This window comes from Garra rufa, chromosome 5 (assembly GCF_049309525.1).
Source record: "Garra rufa chromosome 5, GarRuf1.0, whole genome shotgun sequence".
NCBI classification, from domain to species: Eukaryota; Metazoa; Chordata; class Actinopteri; order Cypriniformes; family Cyprinidae; genus Garra; species Garra rufa.
Window position 1 is genome coordinate 27,690,800 of NC_133365.1, and position 11,167 is coordinate 27,701,966.

Sequence of the window (11,167 nt, forward strand, 5' to 3'; positions counted from 1 at the left end):
TATTTTGAGACCCAGAGAGGAAATTAAGTTATACAGGTTTGGAACAACATGAGAGTGAATAATTATAAAAGAATTTTTATTTTTAGGTATAATATCCCTTCAAGGTAAACTGTTAAAAGGAGAAGTTCACTTTCAGAATAAATTACTCATCTCCATGTCACCTATGATGTTTGTGCATATACAGTATAAGATCTGTAAAGTCACAAAAATTAATGTCTCAAACCCGAAGAGATATTCTTTTTAAAAGTTAAGACTCAGCCACGCCTTCCTATAATGCCTCATTCAAACACGCCCCCACAAATCTACATCACTGTGTGTGAAGATTTGCATAACCGCCCAAATGCATATGCAAAGAAACAAGGCCTAACATTTATTCTCACTGTAGTATTGTTGCCGCCGCCACTGCCATGTTGTGGAGACGCTGTGTGTTTCAATGCGAAAGCAAAACTACTTGGTTTGGGCTTCCAAAAGAGGACACAACTAAAAATCAGTGAGTAAACACTGTTCCAGAGCAGTACAACCCAAATATTTGAGTGTGTGCAGTGCATTTTTAAGGAGGACTGTTTCCTGAACCTGGGAGAGTTTGCTGTCCTTCTAACTTTGCAGGACAGTCTGGCGCTTCTGACTCACAGCCTGCAAGTTTTCATATTTAAAGAATTTGCTACTGACTATTCAAACACAAGTTTTGAGCAGTGTAGCACTTGTTGTTTGTCGTTTCTACGATCACAAATGCAGAAATGGTTTTATGTTCACATAGTATCTTCCCCGCTGTTACATGTCTCCTTATGTTTCATGTCTTTTGCCTTTTTCTAATTTGCTTTCTCCCTCTGTCTTCCCCCGTCAGTTATCATTTGGTTTAGTCCTTGTTAAATCGTTATCCCCATCACCTGTCTTATGATTAGTCTGTCTTTATAAGTCTGTCTCAGTTTTCAGTCCTTTGTTCGGTCATTAAGTTTGTCAATGTGTGTGTGGAAGTTTCCCGTGCCTTCTGAAGATTTATATTAAAAGTAATTATTGTTTGGATACCGTCTCCCGTCTCGTCTGACCAGCACAACTTTAACAGAATGACCGAACCAAACGTGAGTGCTGAGGAACGGCTGTGGAGTTTGCGGCAGGGTGGTCGAGAGTTGGAGAGGTATGTGTTTGAATTTTCCGAGCTATATCATCAGATGAGCTGGCCCGACGCCTCAAATCAGCGCCGTGTTTCTGTTGGGGCTGGACAAGGATACAATCCGTTGTGATATATGCGTTCACGATCTTCCATTTGTAGAATTTGTCAACGTCATTCTTCATTTGAACGGCTCTAACTTTGAGCTCGCTGAAATGGAGAATGACAGTCCGGATCCTTGTTCAGTCCTCTCAGATGCAGTCGCATCGCGCCAGCTCATCCAAAGCCAAAGCAATGTGTTCTCCACATGCCTCGCCAACTGCTCAGACCACCTGCCATGCCCCGAACACCCTGTCGCACTCCAAAGCTCCGTGGCCTCCCTCAGCACTATACCGCTGGCCGCAACGTCCGAGTCTGGATGCAAGATGGCTGCCGCCACGCCGGTGTCTGCACGCAAGATGGCCGCCGCCACGCCAGCGTCTACACCTAAGATGGCCGCCGCCACGCCAGCACCTACAGTCAAGATGGCTGTAACGCCCGAGTCTGCATGCAAGATAGCTGCAACGCCGAGTCTGCACGCAAGATGGCTGCAATGCCCAGGTCTGCACGCAAGATGGCTGCAACGCCTGAGTCTACATGCAAGATGGCTGCAACGCCTGAGTCTGCACGCAAGATGGCTGCAACGCCTGAATCTGCACGCAAGATGGCCGCCGTCCCTGAGTTCCCAGCCAAGATGGCCGCCAAGCCTGAGTTCCCGGCCAAGATGGCCACCAAGCCTGAGTCTCCAGCCAAGAAGGATATCATGGACCTTATGGACATGGCACTGCCAATGGAGTTTACGGCCCCAATCCTCTCTCCTGACCGTCCAGAGCCTCCGCTGGTTCCGTCCAGCCGTCCAAAGCATCCGCTGGTTCCATCCAGCCGTCCAGAGCCACCGCTGGTTCCGCCCAGCCGTCCAGAGACTCCGCTGGTTCCGCCCAGCCTTCCAGAGTCTCTGCTGGTTCCGCCCAGCCTACCTGAACGCCCTCCAGGGCCCGCTCCTCCAGAGCGCCCTCCAGTGTCCGCACCTCCAGAGCTCCCTCCAGTGTCCGCTCCTCCAGAGCGCCCTCCAGAGCCGGAGCTCTCTCCTGCGCGCCCTCCAGAGCCGGAGCTCTCTCCTGCACACCCTCCAGAGCCGGAGCTCTCTCCTGCGCACCCTCCAGAGCCGGCGTCACCTCCACCATGCCCTTCCGCGCTCTCCTGGGCAGACTATGCCCTAGGTTCCCCCAAGAAAATTTTTTGGGGGGCTACTCCTCTGATCAGCCAGGGCCTCATAAACTGTCTGCTCGGCCATGGCTTCATGAATTCCCCGATCCGCCATGGCCACCTGAACTGTCTAACCGGCCATGGCCTCCTGATCTCCCTGACCCGCCATGGCCACCTGAACTGTCTATCCGGCCATGGCCTCCTGATCTCCCTGACCCGCCATGTCCTCCTGAACCCCCTGATCCGCCATGGCCTAATGAACTGTCTACCTGGCCATGCCCTCCTGAACCCCCTGACCCGCCATGGTCTCACGAACTGTCTGCCTGGCCATGGCCTCCTGAACTCCCCAATCCGCCATGGCTCTCTGATCCGCCCTGGAGGCTTTCCCAGACTCTCACGTTCCTATCCCGTAGCAGCCTCCCCGGTAGTATTGTTACGGCGCAAGACACGCCTACCGGGAGGGGGGTGTAATGTTACATGTCTCCTTATGTTTCATGTCTTTTGCCTTTTTCTAATTTGGTTTCTCCCTCTGTCTTCCCCCGTCAGTTTGTTATCATTTGGTTTAGTCCTTGTTAAATCATTATCCCCATCACCTGTGTCTTATGATTAGTCTGTCTTTATAAGTCTGTCTCAGTTTTCAGTCCTTTGTTCGGTCATTAAAGGAGAAGTCCGGTGTGATATTGACCTAATGTATTGAATCATGATACCGAGTGTGAACGTACCTTGCATATCTCATCTCGGTTTGTGTCCAGCTGTCCGAAATCTGGGGTCAGTTAGCCGATGCTCACAACAGGTTGTCAATGAGAGTCAACAGGGCATCGGAATAGCCATGTAAATAAATCACTGTTTTACGCCATTTACGAGGCACAAAGTAGCTCCACACTTATAAATCTACTTGTAAATAAACTACCGGTGCTTTTTCTGAGTTCTCAATGTCTCGTTTTAAATGTCAGGGCCCTTGGAAGTCTACCAATGAAGTGTGGAGCTACTTTGTGCCTCGTAAATGGCATAAAACAGTGTCTAATGTGTCTACAATAGTGCATGGTATGTGGAAAATAATGTGTATTTTGAACACTTTAAACTGCATGAACACATTGCATTACGCCAAATACAATGTTCTTTTTTTTGGAAATGTCATATGAGTCCTTTAAACAGGTGAACATGAGATGGAGTTTTTTACCCTACCCTACCTTTACATTGCCAACCTGATTACATAATGTATGAAGACGTGCATCGCAAAGCTAGTGCAAGATGAACATTTGTGGTTAAAAAGTATTAGACTATATTAGACCCTTTTTCCTCGGCTAGGATCGTGTAGAGCCCTTTGGAGCTGCATTGATAAACTATAATGAGAAAACTCCTGGAATGTTTTTCTCAAAAAAACTTTCTTTGTGACTGAAGAAAGAAAAGCATGAAAATCTTAGATCATATGGGGTGAGTAAATTATCAGGAAATTTTTATTCTGGAAATGAACTTCTCCTTCATGCTGCTGGATTCTTGATCAAGCCTTTGTGCAGTTTTGAACCACTTCAGTTCCAGAGACACCCTGATGAATTCCTTCCTTTGAATAATGTAAACAGTGTAATTTATCAAATGACTATGGCAGATGATGCTTGCAAGCAGAATGTCTTTGAAGTGCGAGAGCAGTATTTAATTTCTCCTACTTGAGCCAGCATGCATGAATGAGTATTAATGTTTGTTTGTAATGGTACCATGTACAAAGGTTCCCTGCATTAACGGAGTCATGGAGGATATTTCAATGCATCCCACTCTGTGCCAAAGAGAAACTGCTATTTGGGACTTGGGAATGAACACATGGCCCCTGATAATTTCATTGGCCCTGACTGGAACAGAGAAGTCCAGAAATACTCTGTTGCAAGAGTTGCAAAAGAGATACATTCCATTAAACAGTACTGTGCATGTTAATGGCAAAACATGCTTTCTCTGACAATAAAGAAGAATGTTGTTAATAATACTTCCCAGGTCTGTTCCAATGCAATATTCAATGCATTTGAAAGTATTCATATTCATTTTAGAGTGCATACATATATTTTACTTAAGTGTTATGTATCACTGATGAAGCTGATAGGGTTCTGCTTTTAATATCAGGCAAATAGCTGCCTGCAGGTGTCACCAATATGGCACTGAAGTGAACTTGCTCAACAAACTGCAATTCCTTGCATCACACTGAGAAGATATAAGACGGCTGGAATTAGTCGTATAGTGCACGTTATGCTTGGGGTGACATACAATGTAAGAACTCCCATTCAGAGATGCTTTCGGCAGTTACCAGGATAAAGTCATAAAACGACTAAAGTATCACACACAGTATCACACAAACACTCACTATACCTACCGTTTCCATTGTCATAATCGTCAACGCTATCTGAATTTAGGAATAATCAACGCTGAAGTTAACTGAAAAATCATTAGACCAGCTATGATAGACAAAGAAAGAGGAGGGAAGTAGATGAAACTGAGATAAGGGCACATATGTGTAATGTAATCACTGAGGCTCAGTTTGGACTGCAAACACATTAATTCAACAGAGGTCAAATGTTGAAACTGTTGCTGTCACTGGGGCGGTACCCTATTACAATGTACATTTTTACCCCAGTGGGTGCATATCAGTACCTTGAAAGTGAACCTAAAGTGTACATATTAGTACCTAAATGGTACATATTAGCACATTTTAAAAAGCATAACAACCTAGTGTCTAAGAGTGTACTTCATTGCTTTAAGCAATGAAGTATGAAAATTGTGTGTAAATTAAAATGCAAATAATTACACTTATGTTAAACCCTTTTCATATTCAGTTTATCTTAAAAAAAAAACGAGGCAGCAGATGGGATATGCTATGTAGGAGTTTCTACTATGGTTAAAACATTTTGAATTTTATCTGTATCTTTAACCTTTTGTAGCTTCTGAAGGGCAGTACTCAATGAAAAAGAAAACTACATTTAGGCAAAATAAATAAAAATGTACTACACATCTTCATTCGGTTCAAAAGTTTACATCCCTGGCTCTTAATGCATCGTGCTTGCTTCTGAAGCATCAGTGAGTGTTTGAACCTTCTGTAATAGTTGCATATGAGTCTCTCAGTTGTCCTCAGTATGAAAATTTGGATCTCAAAAGCATACAGTAATTGTTGGAAAGGGTTCAAATACACAAAAATGCTAAAAAAAAAAAAAAAAAAAAGTGGGACCTGAAGGATTTTTCTGAAGAAAAAGTTTAACTGTTCAGGACAAACAAGGGACTCATGAACAACTATCACTAAACAAAACAACAGCTGTGGGTCATTAAGGTAACAACAGTATTAAGAATCAATTCTGCGTAAACTTTTGAATGAGGTCATTTTTTTACGATCCCCTTGCATGATCCCTCTTATTTTTGTAAAATAATGAATATTTTGCAGATTCTGCAAGGTGTATGTAAACTTTTGACTGTAAAATCGTTGGGTGTAATTCACACCTCCAAAAAGTTTGGGGGTGCCTTAAATTAATGATGTACATGCGATTCTATAGGTTTGGTGGAACATAACGTAACCTAATTAAACAAAGGTGTAATTACTGTTCACTCCTAACTACTCTTGCCACAAAACGTTTAGAAATAAGAGAAAGCAAACTGCCGCTTGGACGCGGTTGAGAGTCGTTAAACTGACACCCGACGAACTACATCGATTTTGATAAATTCAGAAGGCATGCAAAAACTGAAGTCTCCAGAGTAGCTGGAAATATTACTAGATACATTTAGAAGCCATCTGTCTTACCTGTAAGTTTCCCGATCTAGTTTCAAAAACACAACAGCCTCAAGTCCACCCAAAGGTCACGTTTGTGGTGTGTAGGGAGGACGCGCTACGGTCCGTTTCGCTTCAGTGAGGCTTCACGGGCATCACATGTCATTCCCGTAGACAGGTGTAGAGAGCACAGCCCACCTGTGGCGCGACCATATAACTGACTTAACAGAAGAAAGAGGAATAAAACCCAGCAACAACAAAAAACTAATACATTTGTTAAATATTCTATGAACACGACTAGCATGACCGGTGGGTGGGTCCCGTTGTGGAATTCCTGTCCCGCAGATGAGTGGTTAAAACAATGGGAAAGTGCCGTGCCCGAGGGTCGCACACACCCCACAAAATAATTGTTTTTTCAGATGCTTTCCCATTTTCAGTCCAGCCTTTGGCGCGCCAGAACATCTCAAGGACTCAAACGTTCCGTTAAAATGTAGAGGGGAACGGTCTACTGCAGTGATTACAATAATGTATACACATATCAAGCTCAAAAGAACACCCAAACCACCAAATAGTAATTTGGGATGTATGTGTTAAGAAACAGTCTGGTGCCCCCTGCTGTCTGTAAATGAATTATGCAGAACAGTGTTTTTCATTATTATACTACTACAACAATATACAGTAGGCTACAGTACAGTTCCGCCTCCCCAAGACATCCACACTGCACTGCAGTGAATATGACCTAAACGTTTGCTGACTGTTTTTTTTTAGCTTTCCAGAATACACACAAGATTTGTGGCTCGCTGCTTAGCTTGTAGTTTCTGTATGCATGGATCAGTGCAGGATTTGCTCAAATAGTAGCAGATTTTGGGGATTTTTGTATGTTAACATACTAACACCAAGACAAATGATGAAACATAAAGCAGTGTCTGCCCGTGTCGTGACATCCATCTGCCTCTAAACAGTTTTCCTTGCCCATGCAGTTGGCATTATTCAAGTGACAAGCTACTAAAAACTAAAGGAAACACTGTAAAATTTTTATCTTAGGGTTTGCGTGACCAGCCACACAACTGCCGAGGCTCTTTTACAAGACAAAACACAGACATCCTAAGCATACTGCATACCTTTATTTATAACGTTTCTCACCTCTTTCCCTTTTGCTCCCACCTCTTCCTTATAATGTTCAAGTGGTTTTTCACTTCTATGTTCACTCAGCAGCAGAACGTTACTGTCGTTTGACTACAATAAGGCATCTGAGATGTTAACAATTGATATTCTTTACTGGAAATACTTTAAATAATAAATATTCTTTAAAAAATAATAAAAGAAAACTTTCATTAATACATAGAGGAGAGTAAGGTAAGATGAGCCGGTAGTTAACTTGTGTAACAGTGCAGTTTTTAAGTGATCACATTTTTTTTTTTTGCATGATAGAGTAAGGTAGCGATTGCTGGGGTTTAAGTGCTTTAAGGTATTTAAGCAAATAGAAAAATAAAATAAGTCTCTAATGCTCATCAAGGCTGCATTTATTTAATAAAAAAATACAGAAATAAACTGTAATATTGCAAAATGTTATTACAATATGAATTGTTTTTATTTTAATATACTTTAAAACATAATTTATTCCTGTGATGCAAAGCTGAATTTTCATCATTACTAATGTTAAAAACAGTTGTGCTGCTTAATATTTTTTTGGAACCTGTGATACTTTTTTTCAGGATTCTTTACTTTTCAATAAAAGGTCAAAAAGAACAGCATTTACTTAAATAGAAAGGTTTTCTAACAATACACACTACTGTTCAAAAGTTTGGGGTCAGTACATTTTTATTCTTTCTTTTTTTGAACAAAATTAATACTTTTATTCACCAAGGATGTGTTAAATAAATAAAAATGATAGCATAGATTTGCATTGTTAGAATTTATATTTTGAATAAATGTTGTTCTTCATCACGTTATTCATCAAAGAATACTGAATAAAAGAATCACATGTTCCCAAAAAATATTTGGCAGCACAACTTATTTCAACATTGATAATTGTAATAATAAATGAGCATATTAGAATGACTTCTGAAGGATCATGTGACCTTTAAGACTGGAGTAACCGCTGATGAAAATTCAGTTTTACATCACAGGAATAAACAATATTTTAAAGCATAAAATTAAAACCATTATTTTATATTGTAATAAGATTTTGCAATATTAAATTTTTTCTGTATTTTTGATCAAATAAATGCAGCCTTAATGAGCATAAGAGTTTTTAAAAAAACATTACAGATCTTACTGATCCCAAACTTTTAAGCAGCAGTGTATATCAACAAATAGAATCCATAGAATCCATTCTTCAACGCGAAAGTAAGTCTATGAGCGAGACTGGTGCAGCCAATATTGGGAAATAATGAGAAGAATAACAATGTGGAGTATATGTGGAGTACATTCTGGAGTATATGCAAATTGCTATTATAAAAACTTAAGCAGCAACTTTTCCAATTTCCAATATTTATGTAATTCTCAAAACTTTTGGCCACGACTGTACATGTATAAATTCAAGAGCCGTGCGCTCTTACAGGAAATGGTGGATAGAATTTTCCCTCATGTTTCTTCATGGTTAAAATATTTTTAATAAAATAAAATAAAAAATTAAAAAAGTGTTACTCAGTTTACAACATATAGCTTAATTATATAAATGCTTCCTAAAAGTTAAAAAGTTAGTTTTATCCCTCATTTCGCCCAACTTGGGGCACCAAAGATTAAGTGTGGCAAATCTCACCTCACTCTCTTCCGATTAATAAATGAGCTGTTCAAGTGTTTGTGTTCTGCTACAACAGCACAGCAGAAGTGACTTGGCATGAGAAAGAAAAATGATTACTGATTAACTACAAAGGTATAGTCTGTAATGAGTCTATAAAGGCTATAAAGGCAAACAATATTAATATATATAGTGTAATGGTCACACTCAGAGTGTCACATTAAATGTCAACAGAGGAAATTAAAAATTGTGAAAACAAAAACACTTAATTGCAAATTTGTTTAACATAAAATAAGCTGATAGACTGTTTGCTAAGTATACAATGAACATGTTTAATGCACTATACTTTCGTCTCACCTTTATTATTAGTTTACGTCACAATTCTGTCCAAATGAGTACAGACAGTCAAACCAAAATTTATTTAGACACCTTCAACATATCTCACATATCACAGTTTATTCGCTATAGTTTAGAAAAATTGTAATAAAATATGACAATAAAAATTAAACTGTGTCAGAACTAATTCATCTTGATAATGTCAGATAACTTTGAAAGAAAGATACAGTCAAGCCCAAAATTATTCATACTCCTGGCAAATTCTGACTTAAAGTTACTTTTATTCAACCAGCAAGTTTTTTTTTTGACCGGAAATTCTCCCAAAAGATAATAAGACAATGTACAAGAGGCATCATTGTGGAAAAAAAAAATATTTCTCAGCTTTTATTTACATTTGAACAAAAAGTGGCATGTCCAAAATTATTCATACCCTTTGCAAACTGTCACAGTCTATGGGAAAATCCAAAGTTCTATACCATTCCAAATAGTCCAAGCTGTTCTAAAGCATCCTAATTACCCTGATTCATTGGAAACAGCTGTTTTAATCAGCTCAACAGGTGAAAAACAGAAGCTTTCTGCTGTTGGTTTGTGGACAGTCATGGCTAAGACAAAAGAGCTCACTGATGACCTGCGGCTGCGCATTGTGGCTGCTCACAAGTCAGGAAAGGGCTATAAGACCATATCTAAATGTTTTGAAGTTCCAGTGGCTACAGTGCAAAGTATTATTAAAAAAATACAAGACGTTCCGCACTGTGACAAATCTCAAAGGACGTGGTCGGAAGCCAAAAGTGACACCTGTGCTGGCCAGGAGGATAGTGAGAGAGGTAAAAAAGAATCCAAGCATCACCATCAAGGCCATCCTGATGAACCTGGGCTCTGCTGATGGCAACATCTCAAGGCAGACAGTCCAACGGACACTGCACAACGCTAGATTCCACGGACGCAGACCAAGGAGGACACCACTTCTCCAGATAAGGCACACAAAAGCCCGCTTGGCCTTTGCAAATGCTCATCTGGACAAAGAAGTAGACTTCTGGTCTTCTGTATTATGGTCAGATGAAACAAAAATGTAATTGTTTGGCCACAATGATGTAGCCTTCATTTGGCGTAAAAAAGGAGAAGCTAAAAAAATGGAACCTAATGTTTTAGGGGTGTTTTTCAGCCAGTGGACCGGGAAACCTAATCACAGTAAATGGCACCATTAAAAAAGGAGCAATACATCAAAATTCTCAACAACAACATCAGGCAGTCTGCAGAGAAATTTGGCCTTGGGCACCAGTGGATATTTCAGCACGACAACAACCTAAACCACACAGCAAAAGTGGTGAAGAAATGGTTAGAAGACAAAAACATTAATGTTTTGCAGTGGCCCAGCCAGAGTCCTGACTTAAATCCAATTGAGAATCTGTGGAGGGAGCTAAAGATCAGGGTGATGGCAAGGAGACCCTCCAACCTGAAAGAGCTGGAGCTCATCGCTAAAAATGAATGGGTAAAAATACCAGTGGAGACATGCAAAAAGCTGGTCAGCAATTATAGGAAGCGTTTGATTGCTGTAATAGCCAATAAAGGCTTTTCTATTGATTATTGAGAAGGGTATAAATAATTTTTGACATGCCACTTTTTGTTCAAATGTAAATAAAAGATGAAAAATATTTTTTTCCACAATGATGCCTCCTGTACATCGTCTTATTATCTTCTGGGAGACGTCTGTGTCATTTCTAATAAATAAAAAAAACTTGCTGGTTGAATAAAAGTAACTTTAAGTCAGAATTTGCCAGGGGTTTGAATAATTTCAGGCTTGACTGATCAATCAAAAATTCAGACAACTGTTAGTATGACAATATTTACACAACTATTACTACTTTATCGACCAATTAGGTTAATAATTGGTCGATAGGTCAAAGTTAATAATTTTTAGTTCCAAATGTTTATCAATTTTACTGGGAGTCCACTGTATGAAGACATTTTGGGTATAATATGTCACAGTTTACTTACTAGT

The 11,167-nt window shown here is 40.1% G+C and overlaps 1 protein-coding gene across 2 annotated transcripts in view; it reads right to left on the bottom strand.

Moving 5' to 3' along the window:
* Positions 1–6,587, bottom strand: part of myo1ca (myosin Ic, paralog a) — a 35,840-nt gene extending 29,253 nt beyond the window's left edge. For both annotated transcript variants that reach the window (XM_073839612.1, XM_073839613.1), the window contains exon 1: positions 6,123–6,587. The gene's annotated coding sequence lies outside the window, so the exon portion shown is untranslated. The remainder of the gene's footprint in view (positions 1–6,122) is intronic.
* Between the last annotated feature and the right edge of the window lie 4,580 nt (positions 6,588–11,167).